Raw genomic sequence first — 15,643 nt, 5'->3', positions numbered from 1 at the left:
CTCCTGATCCAGCAAGGTAGTTTAGGTTTCACTATCGCCTTAGTAATGATTAAGACAGGTTCTGGTCCAACAAATGTAGTTGTCACCGCTACCTCGGCCATCCTATCTACGTGTATATTAAAACTCCTGGATAACCAAGGACTCACAGCAATTTTAACCTGTTACTTTCCCCTAGATCCACCATGGTTGCAGTGGCTGAAAGAGGTTTCAGGTGTATCCTGGTGTCTGAATGAATGTAGACGCTACGATCCTTTGGGATCCATGAAGTGTCTCCTGCGGACGCAGTATGATAACGGGGATCTCCGCCTGGAATATTATATTCAGCTTCACTAGAGATATTAAAATCTCTAATCTAGACTAAATTCTGTAAACCTTGGCCCCAGCAGCTTCGTGTGTTTTCGACAAGTTGATAAACAAATTTATGTTTCAGTGTCAATCTGTCATTCCTCGCCACATAAAATTATTATTTTGACAGCTTTCTTGAAGCAGCTGGAAGTTATGGTACAGTCAGCTAGCATTTACTAAATTCATTATATTACTGCTTGGCTGCAGACATTCTAGGGGTTTCCCGTTTTTTTCCAAGTTTATAATCTGTGTACTCGTGCCGCTGTCTACATTGTAACCCAAAGTTATTATGGGGGTATGTCAAGTAAGATCTCCATCTCAGCTGTGGGTGTGCTGTTAATTCTGCCCTCTATGGCCAAGCTGGTCTATCTCTACACTTTCCCAAGTTCCTTAACGGTCATTTTCTGTTCTAATTTAAGTCACCATACTGTATTCGCATAAATTAATGAAGGACATAGTACAGAGATAAACGAGCGGAGACTCTCTGGTGGAGCTCATCACGATTCTACGATCCATCATTGTGGCTTTTACCTTCCACCGACTCGACTTGGTCTTACTCCACATACATATAATGGTCTTAATACCATGCTCTTCTGTTGGTCTTACCACGGATTCGAAGGTCTTATTGCTAAATGCCCCTCAGAATCTCAGAAAATTTCCTAATTCTGTAGAGCTTTTCATACGTTCCCATCAAGTTGCTGAAGTGCTGTTTTGCTTATTTGCCTGGTTGTTCGGAGTGTTGGTTTTCCTAATGCCTTTAAATTAAAGGATAATGCACTGACTGGGTTCGTAACCTTGGGTTTTTTATGATCATTTCTCTCTGGCTTCGCATTGAAAACAACCTTCACTGTCTTCCAAGCACTGCGAATGTTTCCTCGTGCTAGACTGACGCCAAACTGTCTGCCTATGAGTTGGTGAATTTCTCTCCTGCTTCTTGCAGAAGAGCCGGAGTAGTTCCATCTGGGGTTGGTGACTTGAAAAGTTGAAACGTTCCCATCACCTACTGGATTTTCTTGAAGTCAATACGTTCCCTGACAGCTTCCATTTCTCACTTTGGTTGCCTGATTCCCTGGACCTTCTTCTAGAGTGCTTTCGCACTCGAGCTGTAGGTAAGCAGGTTCGAATCCTAGTGGTAAATGAAACTTTCACTTCCGGATTTGACCGACAATTGGAGTAGAGGTGGTGGTGTAGAGTTTATGATCAGCAGTCGCAGCGCAACTCGACTGGATTACGTTCAACTTCGCAGTGTTACATAAAGTGAGGGAGTAGGACAGTGCTGAAAGTTATCCGTCCATTGTGTGCGGTTCTTAAGCTTAGCAGCCCCCTTAGCGTTTTTTGAGAGGGGCAGGCTATGTACCCGCACTGAATTTCACCCTCTTCCTTCTCTCATGATCATCAGCACGCTACACAAACATGACATCACACTCTACACTTATCCGTTAGACTCACCTACACTCCACAAAAACACACAAGTCACAACTTTAACATATCCACAAAGAAAGGTGTCAGTGTGCGGGGTGGAAAAACACCCTTTCCGACTTAATGTACACCTTGCTGCATCGCAAGCAACAATGCCATATGAACAAGTAAATTTAAACGGGTGGAGTGAGAAAGGAAAGGGGAAGGAACTAATGATATCAGCTGCATTGGAACTCCACGCGCAATCAACAGCGAAAATGAGTGCCAGACTGGGATTTAATACAGGATTTTCTCCTTACAAGCAGTTGCATTACCAACTGCACCTTCAGGACACAGTGTTAATCGCAACTGCACAGAAAACCACAGGACTGCTCCCACCTAACTGCCCCGAATCGCAGTCTCTGTTCATGTCCTCTATGATCGCTATTTTGAGTTTCCCATAGAGATCGAAGGTAAGTGTGAATCCTCACTGAACGTAATGGTTTCATTGCCCCTCGACGCGAATCAGTTACGCTAATGGTGGCACCTGTTCTCTCGATGTCCGAGAAAACAGAATCCTTGCGTTTAAATATGTAACTGATTAGTCTCTATGGGCAATGAATCCATTACTTTTACTTTCAAACTCTAGCGTTAATCTGAAAGTAGCAAGCATGGGGGACATGGATGGGGACAGGTGGTGCTGAAAGGAATGGGGGTTGGCCAGGAGGCGTGCCGAGATGTTCTGCACAGTTGTGTCTGGATGGTACAGTCGTTAACTTAACTGTCTAGTAAGCAAGTAATACCGGGGTTTAAATCCCAGTCAGACACACATTTTCACTGGTCGCCGCTGATTCTCCATGGAGTCCGAATGCCGCTGTTGTCATTTTTCCCTTCTCTTTCGTTTATTCCCCCTCCCCCTTCAATTTACGTAATACGTATCAAAGCCGTGGATTCGCGTGATATTCTGGAAGAGTAGACATCACACATTCATACGTACAATACTATGCGACATTACTTTTATCATTTCACTTGGTCACTACCTCCCTAGTTCCCTTCATAGACGCTCAAAAACGGCCGAAAATGACCCAACCTCAGAACTTCAGGACTATCACACAGTTATACAGTAGAAGCCACGAACATTAACAATCTACATCATAATACTCGTCCATAGCACAGTTTGAGGTCGAATGGGAACAGTGACAACTGGAGCTTCAGCTAGTTTTTCATCTGAGAATTCTGATTCTCGGCCCAGCCACATCTGTGCATACACTAAATTGCTGTTTCTCCGAATTTATCATAAGCTGCAATGATTTTGCTATATTGCTTCGCTGTCTCTTGGTTGTTGTTTTGGACTGTTCTCACGAGCTCATGCTGTATTATCTGCTCTAACAGTTATAGAATTACCAGAATTTCGTTCGGGTTTCGGTTGGTTGCTTTGTGAACTTGGTGGGAACTGTCCTAAACATCTGTGTGTGGTTCGGGCTGACAGTATTTCTGTTTATATGTGAAATTCAGACGGCATAATCAAACGAATGCGGTTATTTTGTATTTTAACACCCATTTCAGTCGGCTATGGACCATCGTCTGGTGGTACAAAAAGGTTTCCTCTAAGTTTCATACGTATAAATTTCCTTTACAGCATATAAACATTATATATGACAGAACGAAGCATTCAGATTAATTATTATTTAGTGACAATAACATTTCTAACAGTTGCATGTGATCCTATTAGAGCTGAAATAGTCCACCTGATTAGCTAGGTGGTAACGTGCCCGCCTCCCATGCAAGCGGACCCAATTCCGATTCCTGGCCGGGGACTGAGTGTTGTGTTGTCCTCCTCATCATTTCATCCTCATCACTGGCGTGCAAGTCGCCTAGTGTGGTGTCAACTCATATAAGACTTACACTTGGCGGTCGAACTTCCCCGGCCAACGATGCCATAAGCTCATTTCCAGAGCTGAAACATTGTTAACTTATTAACACCTTGGATAAATTCTTTCAGAGATGTTATTTCAGAATCACCGATGATTATATGTGGCGAGATAAGAAAATAGTCGGAACTCTGAGCAACTATGTGCAAATTAAGGCCGGCCGGAGTGGCCGAGCGGTTCTAGGCGCTATAGTCTGGAACCGCGAGACCGCTACGGTCGCAGGTTCGAATCCTGTCTTGGGCATGGATGTGTGTGATGTCCTTTGGTTAGTTAGGTTTTAATAGTTCTAAGTTGTAGGGGACTGATGACCTCAGAAGTGAAGTCCCATAGTGCTCAGAACCATTCTTTTGCAAATTAAGGATCCAGTTCTGTTTCCGAGCAGTATACATATATGTCTTTTCTATTCCACCACACCAATGATTTTAAGATACAGTATTCTGTAATACATCTGTAATTACCGCAGCACTTACGAATACAGATGAAAGCAGATCAGTGCATGGGAAGGTGGATTTACCATATTTCATACTCCTCAAAAAAGACCCCGAAAATAGTGTTTTATTACCTACAAATAACGAATACATTTTCTGTTAGTTGCCCTTTACTTGAAACAATATGCGCAGGTAATCCTTTTGTTGTAGTTATGCTAGCCCGTTAAATTTTTTAAAAGAAAAGTGAATGTTCCTGTTTCAGTGATGATTACCATGCCACAGTAGAAGAAGTAAATGTGGTATTAGTCGTTTTGTATGTTTCTTTGCCTACGCTATAGGTTCATATCTTTTACCCTCTTTAATCTTTTACATATTGAACGGTTATGTAACAAAATTGAAATATAGTCGCGAAAGCGTTTCTGATTTCGAAAACTGACTTTCTGAGCTGCTCTCGGAAACATCTGATAAAGTAGTTACCTGGAAATGCATGAAGAGAATAATTACACCTACACAGCTATACTTCAAACAGCTGCTACTTCCAAATTATCGCCCTGAACCATGTGCAATACAGCATCTGGCGCTCAAAAAATTTCAGCTTGGAAAAGAGTGAGAACGTTAACTCGCTTTAATGAACTGAGTTTCGCATTCCGTAATTACAAACAAATACGGTTGGAAGGACACAGCAACAGCTCGGAAATTCTCCTCTGATGTTTACCATATCAAAGTACTGGGACAGACGATAACGTATGAGCATTACATAACTAATAAATTAGCCCCATGCCGTTTCAGCTCTCTAATGTGGAAATGAGCTTTCTGTAACCCAACACGTCCTGTCTGAACAGCAATGATCGGGACAGACATACAAGAGATAAAGTAATACATGTGAAACCTCCGTATCAGAATGGTCATGTAGTTTGTATATTGACGTATTCAGGATAATTCCCTTAAAGTGTATACTGTGCTCTGTCACTGAACTCAAAATAGATGCGATGGGCATCCGTCTATGAACGTTTCCTTAGGAGAAGAGAATACTGGAACACATTTTTCTGAAACCAGGTTAGTTTTATTGAGGATTACAATCCATCATATTATTCCCCACACTTTAGGGTACAAAATACAAATTTTCAACATAATCTTCGTTCAATGCCTAACGCTAGCTTACTAGAAGGGCCTGTGTGACCGCTTGGTACCATTCTAATGGTCGTCGCCGACGCTAACGTCTTCCTGCATGAAATACTCCCGTACATCCAATTACTGCTTCCCGCGGAGAGCCTCCTTCATTGGTCCAAACAGAAGTTGGAAGATGCGAAATCCGTTCTGTAAGGTGGATAAACGAGAACAGTCCAGAGATATGTTCAGATAACTTACGGGTTTGCTGCCGGGTGACGTCGTCGAACACCGCCGATATTTCGACAGGAGCACACCCTGCCATTCTCAAGGCACAACTGCAAGGAGGAAGCAATGTGCATGCAAATTTAATACCTCGGTTCACAGAGGAGAAACAAGGAAGACACCACACACAGAACAAGTGTCAACACAACCAAAGATAACCAACATCAGAAATATCGATAATTACTATTAATCAACAGCAGAGGTAGCACTAATTCTGTCCCTCTGTATTTTGATGAGAGACAGAGCCAGATTCCAAGCTGTATTTAAACAAAATCCACCATCTCTGTTAATAAGGTTGCTTAATAGTCTGATTTCAACAGCGTCCGTAATAACACTATCCCAATAGCTGGACGTGCAAGCCAGAATCTCCGTGTTGTTGTATTCCATAGGATGGCCGGTGTCAAGGCAATTTTCTGCAATAGCGGATTTGCTCGGCTGTGTTAAGCGTGTGTGACGCTTATGTTCAATACACCGGTCTTCCACAGTCCTGACTGTCTGACCAATATACGACAAGCCACAACTGCAAGGAGTACGATAGACACCAGCCTTACGCAAACCAAAATCATCTTTTACGGACGCCAACAGGGCCTTAATCTTAGAAGGTGGTCCAAAAACACATTGCACATCATATTTCCCCAAAATACGGCCAGTCCTGTAGGAAATGCTTCATCAGCCTTCTGTGCAACGGGTGAGTGACGATAGCAACGAAGTGGCACCTAAGTCTACGGCCTTTTTGCCATACGCAGGAGGCATCAGATGTAGATGTAGATGGAGAAGCGTCGATCCTCTGCAGTCTCTAAAAGTGGACTAATTGTGTTGAAGCAACAAATTGAACTTGTGGAAATTAAGTGTTCAACACTTTCTCCAGAATGTTTCGGAGAAGAGAAACGTGTCTCAAGTTCGCTTTGCATAACTTGAGTCCCGAACTAAAAGAAAGACAATTGTGCACCTGCTGCAGATTCGTTGAAATGAAAAACGCTAAGAATACCTTATTGGAAAAGCATCATCTTGGATGACGACGTTAGCTGTTATCAAAACAACAATGAATAGAACGGATGGCTGGTGACTCGCCAAGACCAACGAAGGTAATAAAGTGCAGCGGGAATCAAACAGTACACTAAAAAAGGACTCTTCTGTCAGTTTCACATAGTTGTATGAGCGTTCTTTGTACTGTATAGACTATATAGAACACTTCAAGCTTTAAAAGCCAATCCCAACTTTTCTATGTCTTTTATTAATCGATTCTAGAAAGGTTTTTGACTGACTGAGTGTAATACTATTGTTGTTGGTCAATTAAGTCGTATGGAACATGACATGCTCAGTGGATACATGTTTTACTTTCCCAGAGAGGGGAGTGGTCTGCTACAAAGTCACTGATAATAAAAAGTGTTATATTGTAAACTTGATCGTCAAAAAATATTGGTGTCATAAAGTTGGAGTGGTGATCATCCGACGTCTTTTTGCAAAAACATATGTAATGCAACATGAAATTACACTTCATGATTTGTGTCCTTGCCTACGGGACACAATTTTAAAAGAAGATCGTAGTTGGCTGGACTTTTGAATTATAGGCATAGCAAACGTCGCTTTGTTTACAAAAACCTGGTGATTACTTGCAGATTGAGCACCATAAAAGACAACCTCATGACTACCGTTTTATCTCGGAATGGTTTGTGGAACACGCAATAGAGTTGAGCCTACTGTCCTACTGAGAACATCAGGGACGCCACAGACAATCTTGTGCGGATCTCCGACATATCTCCATGAGTTTCAGGTGCTTGCTGGAAGGTGATGTAAAAGAATGTTGACACGAAAGCACGAGGAAAGCTCAGTTCCTTGTAGAAAAAAATTAGAATGTTGACACGAAACTATAGAAAAGCCCTGTTTCTTCCAGACAATAATAACCGATTTTAACAAGAAAATAATCAAGAATTCTCGAATAAGAATGGAAATATGAAAGTAAGTATCTGGCATACAATTGAGGATAGATTTCTCAATTTCAGATACGGTAAGTCAAGAAAACGGTATCCGTGTACGTCTTACTTGCGTTTTTTGAGCTTGTATGTCTAACTATTCTGACCCCGTACCTTATATTCCACAGTTTCCACCACCGCAAAATCAGTGCTGATGTATGCGGACACTGGGATAACAAAAGTTCTGGTGAGATTTACATACACAGAAAGCGCTACTGCGGCGTAATGGTTTTACGTCACACTGTGAAATTCGGGCGTATTTTGTTTTTCCCTCCTGCTCGGAAATGCGCCACAACGCGAGATTTCTCATTGTAACGCCGGTGAAATACTCTTTCAGTATTGGTGAAAGTTATTATCGTGGTTTCACGCCTTTTCTGGTCACCATTAGTAAGCAGTGTTACAACTAAAAGCGCATTGAAGCAAGTTCTTTCTATTGGGTACATGAAATCTCATACATGAGACATTATGATGGTGTAGAAAACGAAAGTGTCGTTATCCATTATTACTTTCGTTTTCTTAATGTCAGCGATACATTTTAACAACAATATTGAAAATATCTTTCGGAACACCGAAGAACAGTGCTCTAACGACCGTTAGAACAGATCTGGAACATCTCTTTTTATTTTGTCCCTCTCATTCCATTTGCGCTATAAGGGAACTGTCAGCGCTACAACATTCCATCGCTCTTCTGCCAAGAGCTTTTCAAAACAACAAAGACGAAAACGAAATATTATTAAAGGCGACGAATTTAGAGATGGTTTAAAAATAACAATAAAAAAGATGCATTTGGTCGGCGTCTACATAAAAAAGTACGATTCTTGTCTTGCTCTTTTTTAAAAAAGAAGTCAAAGAACTAAACGATGAAAAACCAAAATACACTCCAAGTAAAAAAAAGCGATGTACAACGAAGAAATTATGGGAAACGGGTGGTGACAGGCAATGATTATAATTTCAACAAAAAAATTAGTTGATTTATACAAGATAAATAACTTTACATATTGAGCAAGTCAATAATGCACTGGTCCACCTGTACCCTTATGCCAGACGTTATTCGGCATGGAATTGATTTATACAACTGTTGGATGTCCTCTTGAGGGACAAATTCTGTCCAACTGGCAGATTAGAGCGTCAGAATCCAGAGCTGATTGGGAGATACTTCCCATAAAGCTCCATACGTCATCAACTGGAGAGAAAATCGGCAATCTTTCTGGCAAAGCCATGGGTTTGGCAAGCACAAATACCATCAGTGTGCGGGGTCGGTATTATCTTCCTGAAATTTAAGTTCAATTTGGCTTGCTATGAAGGGCAAGAAAACGGGGCGTAGAATTCGTCGTCGTACTGATGTGCTGTAAGGGTGTCGCGGATGACAACGAAAGGGGCCCTGCAATGAAATGTTGCTCTATAAAAGTATATCATTTTTACTAATTTCCGCCACATTCGGATAACTACTTCGTGATGCGTCAATTGTTTTTTTTAATTCTTTTTTCCTTCTTAGAGTGTACGTATCTACGAAAACTCATCGTAGAAAGTTGACATACTTCTAAGAAAAAGCACTGCACTAGCACTTAAAAGCCGAAGGACCTGAGTTGGGACAAAAAGGATGTGGAGAATACTATATGTTTCATGAGAGTGGGTAGAAAATTATAGGGGGGCCTTAAGTGAGGAAAATTATGGAAATGAAGGTATGTCCTGCGGAACAAGATGAGGCAGTGTTTAGTGCTTGGGTAGAGCAGTGGTTTCAAGAGGAAAGAGATGGGGAGAGGCGGAGAGAGAAAGCTGAGGAGAGATTTGTTTTGTGTTTGGGTAGGTGTGGAAGAGTTATTGTTGGTACGACGTATAAGTATTGGAGTATATCTGATTGCCTGGGAGAGGTAGTCGGTTGGTATAGAATACGATGTGTGTGTAGGTGAAAGAACTATATGACGTGTTTGTCAAGTTCCGTCAACATCCCGCGACTGGTTATCAGAGGGAACACAATATCTTTATTGGAATCCAGTTTACGAATAGTCTAGCAAATTCGGGGTTGTTTGATGTAAGCGGTGAGGAGTAGGAATATATATATATATATATATATATATATATATATATATATATATATATATATATATATCTTTCCATTCTAAAATGAAGTCTCCCACCGCGTTTCTCTCTCTCAAAGTGAAGGTTGATACCAGGAATTACTGCAGGAACTTTGATATGGTTTTCACTAATAGGTAGATTGATTTGCAAGAACAGTTTCTGAATATAATTTATTACCAGCACGTCAGACAAGTCTTTCAGCCAGAAAAGGTCGCTAGTATGCACATTTACGATCCTCAGTTTTCTGACGGGTTTGAAGCGACCCGCCACGATTTCCCCTCTTACGTCAACCTCTTCATCTTAGAGTACAACCTGCACTCAACATCCTCAGTTACGCCTGTCATGCAACTTCAACAATGGCTGAACGATTTGGGTCCTGGAATGCAAGAAACTCGTTCTTTGGAAATGCTGCTTGTTTATGAGGCTCCGAAATTTCAGTACAACCTATTGCAAAAGGCCTAACAACTCTCCATGGAGAAAGTATCTGACTTCTCTCCAACTATGCCCAATCCGCCAACCTAGGCTCTTCTCCTTCATGCGACTCTACCCACTCTATTCCTCTTTTCATCCTGCCACTTCGCGTCACTTTGAATTCTTGTCAGAAAAACGTCATGGGCTAAGAGGCACAGGAAATGCACAATGCTTCCACCACATTGGTAGTTTAATTTATATAACGATATGGCAACGCATCTAAAACAACAGTATGGACGGAAAATTGGGCTGGTAATTCTTAAATCAACATTTAGTCTTCAGTCGAACTGTGCGCGTTCGCCCACGAACCATTTGGTCGCAATAAAATCTACTGCGCAGTAATAACGGAGAGGTTCTGTGATCGACGTGTGGATTTAAGGGTAAATTTCATCGGCAGTTATGACTGTCCTGATTGTCACCCGAGGTGTCAATCCAGGTGCATTACATCAACGTCAGAAATAGATTAAGAATCAAATATTTGATATTAAGACCCACCCGGACCAGATAAAGACTCTGATAACAATTTAATAATGATAAAGAGTCGATTGAGTTTGAAAGAGTCGTCCGCAAAAATCAATCTGTAAAGAAATGTGTTGTTGAGCAATTGAGAAATAATGAGAAACCTTTGGAGTACTCAAACGCTGAGGTTAGTGTGATCGTACATGCCACAGAGGGTAGTTCATTTGAAGTTCAAGGGACATCTCTAAAAAGGAAAATCGCAAAAGTGAGACAGGCAAACATAGGTAGAACGAAGGTAACTGTGAAGAAACTTTGAGTAACAGAAGAAGTACTCCAATTAACCAGTAAAAGATACAAGTACAAAAACGAAGAAACACGATGCAATATCGTATTCCTTTTCTGTCCTGTATGAGAATATACCTAATGAATGTATGTGTGCCGGTTTTAGGCATATCGTTGACGTCATATGCAGAGTTTGGTTTAGCCGCGAGACGTGCTCGGATAGGCTAATAGCAAGGTGACCACCCTCGATAAGGAGGTTACCGGGTTCGAGCCACAGTCCAACAGAAATTTTCACTGTCGTCATTCCATTATACAACTGTTGGTTGTCCTTACTCGCAACTGCGAATACATGTCAGTTATTTTATCGTAATTTTCTATACTTTTCAGTCCATATTATACCACGTGCTACCGAAGAAGGTAAAGAAATGGCTGAGAGAAAGTGTATGCCAGGAAACGGGTTCAAATAGTGGTCGGGCCCTTCTGATTTAAATTTATGTAGTTTCTCAAAATACATTACTTCTAAGTGCCAGGATGTTTCTTTAATAGAGCAGATGATTTCGAATTCTATATTTATGTAGTCAATGCCAAGAACATTGCTGCTAACAAGGTGGTAAATTTATTTCCGTAAACTCTAATGTAGATTTGAGTACATCCCAGGGGGGTGCAATTCTCAAAAAAAGTTATAGAAATGCTCTATAAATGTTTAGTTTTCCTTTTTTTAATCATTTCGTATAAAGGATGTGAAATTTTTATAGTGCTAAATAAGGAAAATTAATGATCCTGTGCTGCTTTGGATTTCATACTTTTTCGTACATTATTTCATGTTTTATCCGTTTGCTCCGAACAATCAAAAAGTCTCTCCACCATTGGACGCCGTATGAGGTTACCACACAGGCCAAGCAAAATATGGTCTCGGATCGAAAAATAAAATTTTTCAGCCTACAACTGTGGAACAATTTATTTGTACTATTTCTTTATAACACTGCATTGTGCTGCCCAAATACGTTTTTATTGTCCGCAGCCAATGCATATGCTTAAGTTCTTGTAATTCGCTGCCCTCATCTCCTGTTAAATGAACACGTGTGGCGGTCGGTGTAACATGCGACAGTCATAAAGCTGTCTGACTTAATGCCCAAGACGTTGAACTATTTTATGACATTAGTCCGTCACCGGGTAATGAGAATTTTATTACAAAGAATTAATGCAATATACCTAGAGTACATTCGTACTGTCGAACAGAGGGCAGTATTGGAAATGAAAACCTTTATGTAGGTTTCTGTGGCCAGCGTCTGTTTACGTAAATGTTTTCTGGGTGAAGAGCCACGTCATGTTTTATAGTAAGTGCCACAGCCTGATTAAAAGTGACATTTTGACCACAGTTGCAGGGGCACTGCTCTGAGCCACCCAGAAATATTTATGCTGACTAGTAGTGTCATTCATTACATTATGCACGTATTTTTAAAGTAATATCTTATACATATTTAATTTCATTCGCAATGCATACACTTACGTGCTCTTAGGGAATAAGTAAATGATACCATTGTAATACCACGAGAAACTGTTACAGGAGATTCCGAGTATAAAAGCAAACACCTGCGTAGCCTCGTCGTTCGCCTATATTTTTGCTGACTTTCGGAAAGAAATTAAAGAAAATAAAATAAAACGATGGAAAACAGGTTTAATCTTCTGTGACACTCTTACAATAGCCTCAAATTTTGTGGGATGTTCCGCTGATATTTCAACAAAGACCTCCAATAAGTTGGTCAAGGAAAAGCAATCTCCCGCCATGGTGGATAGATGGGACTGCGCAGTATGGTTTTCTTATCGCGACTGATGCTACACACTCAGGAGATTATACGCTGTTTCTGATGCATTGCTAAGATGGAATCCACTATATTTAATACGAGCCTGTTAAATGGATTGCTATTGCTTGTTTAACTACTTAAGCGCAGAAAAAGATGAAGTTGTCTTTTACATCTTAGTCAATGTATTTCATACTTTCGAAGCAGTGCACCTTTGTTACAGGCCTGCTACAGACGCGCAACAGAGTGTAGCAATATACTGAAAATAGCTACGAGGACTCTTTCAGTCTATTGAGGGCCACTGGTAAGGCTCTGTAAATATTTGGTCTACACTGTTGTCCTCCATCTCCTTCATCGGTCTGTCCGAAAATCCTAAAATCAATGCCTTTATTCTAGTAGACTTAGCGCGAAAGGCTTTGCTGAACATACTGCAGCATTATTGCTATTAGCTAAATGTGTAGTGTCTGAGAAACGACAATGTGCGTCTTGAAATTATCCACTTTATAGTGTTACATGTGGCAAACAGCACTCTATTTAGAAACAATGTGGCCAGTCGCAGGCAGAGTGCTTCAGTACTGTACAACTCGCAGTAAACTTTAACTTATATAGACAATGGGCAGTGAACAGTGATAAATGGGGGATGTACCACAGCAGCGAGTCAATAAAATCTACTCTATTTCTTTCACTGATGATGGCGGTTCAATCCCGTCTCCGGCCATCCTGATTTAGGTTTTCCGTGATTTCCCTAAATCGCTTCAGGCAAATGCCGGGATGGTTCCTTTGAAAGGGCGCGGCCGATTTCCTTCCCCATCCTTCCCTCCCCCGAGCTTGCGCTCCGTCTCTAATGACCTCGTTGTCGACGGGACGTTAAACACTAATCTCCTCCTCCTCCTACACTTCATAGGCTTGCAATTCTGGTAAGGTGACCTGTGTTCAATGGGGTATATTATTTGTGCCATCAAATAAACTTCTACTGAACTGAAATACAGCCTATAGTCCACCTGCTTAGCTGGGTGGAAACGTGCTTGCCTCCCATGCAAGCGGGCGCGGGTTCGATTCCCGGCCAGGTTGGAGATTTTCACCGCTCGTGGTTTGGGTGTTGTGTTTTCTTCATCATCGTTTCAATTTCATCACCAGCGCGCAAGTCGCCCAACGTGACGTCGAATAAAATAAAGCTTGCACTTGGTGGCCGAACTTCCCCGAATGGGGCCTCCCGGCTAACGATGCCATACGCAATATAGCCTACATTAACTATTCTGATGATTTATATCATTTCTAAGTACTCGTATATGTTTAGGCCTACGTGGTCCTTCTATTTTATGACAAGTCACTGTTTGTACAATGAGGTAACCACGCTGCTAGTCCAATTGAAGCCGATTCTGCTCGTACCTTACTTGGAAAGTAAGGATAAATGCAGGACGTCCCATAAATGTGGCGATAAACTTGGAGTCACTTTAGATGGTGTCTCGGGGAACAAATCGAGGATAGGAACCCGTGTCCAGAAACGTCATCTAAAGATGCTACATAGTGACGAAATTATGAGCGCCGCCGATTGCCACTGGGGCAGCCTGTCGGCGGCAGAAGTGACTTTGTACGCTGACGGACCATAGACGGAATGTCACACAATGTTATTTGTTATTCAGTGATCGCAACAGAGTCCACAATCGGCACTGGAGAAGATGGCCGTGTTACCTATGAAAGCGATGATTTGTTGCCTTGGTTGATGATATTTTCATACTATACAACTTCGACGCGCAACAGCATCGTTGAATGACGTTTCCCGGACACAGGTTCCTATCCTCTATTTGTTTCCTCCACAAACTGTCGAATTTTTTCGCCATATTACTGGGACACCCTGTGGTTTAGATTGGGAAGTATACAGAAGCCACTCCTAACACCTAAACCACTCCAAGAGTCCTCGGAAAATGAATTATACACTCCTGGAAATTGAAATAAGAACACCGTGAATTCATTGTCCCAGGAAGGGGAAACTTTATTGACACATTCCTGGGGTCAGATACATCACATGATCACACTGACAGAACCACAGGCACATAGACACAGGCAACAGAGCATGCACAATGTCGGCACTAGTACAGTGTATATTCACCTTTCGCAGCATTGCAGGCTGCTATTCTGCCATGGAGACGATCGTAGAGATGCTGGATGTAGTCCTGTGGAACGGCTTGCCATGCCATTTCCACCTGGCGCCTCAGTTGGACCAGCGTTCGTGCTGGACGTGCAGACCGCGTGAGACGACGCTTCATCCAGTCCCAAACATGCTCAATGGGGGACAGATCCGGAGATCTTGCTGGCCAGGGTAGTTGACTTACACCTTCTAGAGCACGTTGGGTGGCACGGGATACATGCGGACGTGCATTGTCCTGTTGGAACACCAAGTTCCCTTGCCGGTCTAGGAATGGTAGAAGGCGCCAAACACGCATACGACCATCACTGGCACCAAGGCAGAAGCGACTCTCATCGCTGAAGACGACACGTCTCCATTCGTCCCTCCATTCACGCCTGTCGCGACACCACTGGAGGCGGGCTGCACGATGTTGGGGCGTGAGCGGAAGACGGCCCAACGGTGTGCGGGACCGTATCCCAGCTTCATGGAGACGGTTGCGAATGGTCCTCGCCGATACCCCAGGAGCAACAGTGTCCCTAATTTGCTGGGAAGTGGCGGTGCGGTCCCCTACGGCACTGCGTAGGATCCTACGGTCTTGGCGTGCATCCGTGCGTCGCTGCGGTCCGGTCCCAGGTCGACGGGCACGTGCACCTTCCGCCGACCACTGGCGACAACATCGATGTACTGTGGAGACCTCACGCCCCACGTGTTGAGCAATTCGGCGGTACGTCCACCCGGCCTCCCGCATGCCCACTATACGCCCTCGCTCAAAGTCCGTCAACTGCACATACGGTTCACGTCCACGCTGTCGCGGCATGCTACCAGTGTTAAAGACTGCGATGGAGCTCCGTATGTCACGGCAAACTGGCTGACACTGACGGCGGCGGTGCACAAATGCTGCGCAGCTAGCGCCATTCGACGGCCAACACCGCGGTTCCTGGTGTGCCCGCTGTGC

At 42.6% G+C, this 15,643-nt stretch overlaps 1 protein-coding gene across 1 annotated transcript in view; it reads left to right on the top strand.

Annotated features, from left to right (window-relative positions):
* LOC126092189 (hemicentin-2-like) overlaps nt 1-15,643 on the top strand; it is an 862,093-nt gene that overhangs the window by 267,108 nt on the left and 579,342 nt on the right. The window lies entirely within an intron of this gene.

This window comes from Schistocerca cancellata, chromosome 7 (assembly GCF_023864275.1).
Source record: "Schistocerca cancellata isolate TAMUIC-IGC-003103 chromosome 7, iqSchCanc2.1, whole genome shotgun sequence".
NCBI lineage: Eukaryota > Metazoa > Arthropoda > Insecta > Orthoptera > Acrididae > Schistocerca > Schistocerca cancellata.
Note: the sequence above shows the minus strand (reverse complement) of the source record. Positions and strands in the feature narration are given on the sequence as shown.